Source organism: Austrofundulus limnaeus, unplaced genomic scaffold (assembly GCF_001266775.1).
Source record: "Austrofundulus limnaeus strain Quisiro unplaced genomic scaffold, Austrofundulus_limnaeus-1.0 Scaffold406, whole genome shotgun sequence".
NCBI classification, from domain to species: domain Eukaryota; kingdom Metazoa; phylum Chordata; class Actinopteri; order Cyprinodontiformes; family Rivulidae; genus Austrofundulus; species Austrofundulus limnaeus.
In genome coordinates, this window is record NW_013952808.1 from 453,366 (window position 1) to 454,118 (window position 753).

Sequence of the window (753 nt, forward strand, 5' to 3'; positions counted from 1 at the left end):
CACCAGGTCTCCTCCAAGATCTCTGCAGCATCGTCTGCTCTCCTTCCAGGTGAGCCCACAGGTGTTGAAGAAATAACACTTTCCTCCATGAGGCTCCCAGTCTCCTTCTAACACCACACAGTGTTGACCTTTAGAACAGATGAAAGCTTCAATGAGTCTCAGATGAAGAATCTGTGTTGATGTTTGTTTTATGGAGGTTGAGAGTTTGGATCTTTTATACTCTGAAAACCTCACCATCATTTCTCAGAGCATTCTCCTTGTTCAGGCTTACAGCTGATTAAAGAAAAGACAGCAGTTAGTTCAGAGTAGATAAACCCCGACCATGATGATTTTATGTTCGGTTTGACAAAGAGTCAAAGATCTGCCTGTTTTAATAAATGCTTCATAAATAACTGATGGTTCACTTTAACACTGTTTTGTTTTTCTGACTGTGTGAAATGTTTGACAGCAGAGAGTCATTTGTGAAGCTGTTGTATCAAAGTGCTTCATTTTCTTCATAAAGCATCAGATTCACAATCACTAGTTTGAAGTCATGTGATTTAAACAGCTCCACATATCATCTCACAGCTTTCATCATGAGGTCCAACCGTCCAGAACAGCTTTTACCAAAACTGATTTTAAAGATTGCATCAGGTACTTTAAATGATAGAATCAGATTAAATAAAGAAATGTTATAAACTCACAGAGTGTGATAATGATGAGAGCAGCAGCCAGCAGAACACAGAGAACCAGCAGGACCACTGTCCCTGATGG

At 39.7% G+C, this 753-nt stretch overlaps 1 long non-coding RNA gene across 1 annotated transcript; it reads right to left on the reverse strand.

Annotated features, from left to right (window-relative positions):
- Positions 1–39: 39 nt before the first annotated feature.
- On the reverse strand, positions 40–753 carry LOC106528809 (uncharacterized). The gene is made up of 3 exons (XR_001311545.1): positions 684–753; positions 235–273; positions 40–128 (listed from the first exon to the last, which is right to left on the reverse strand). It is a non-coding gene; the product is annotated as an uncharacterized LOC106528809 (long non-coding RNA).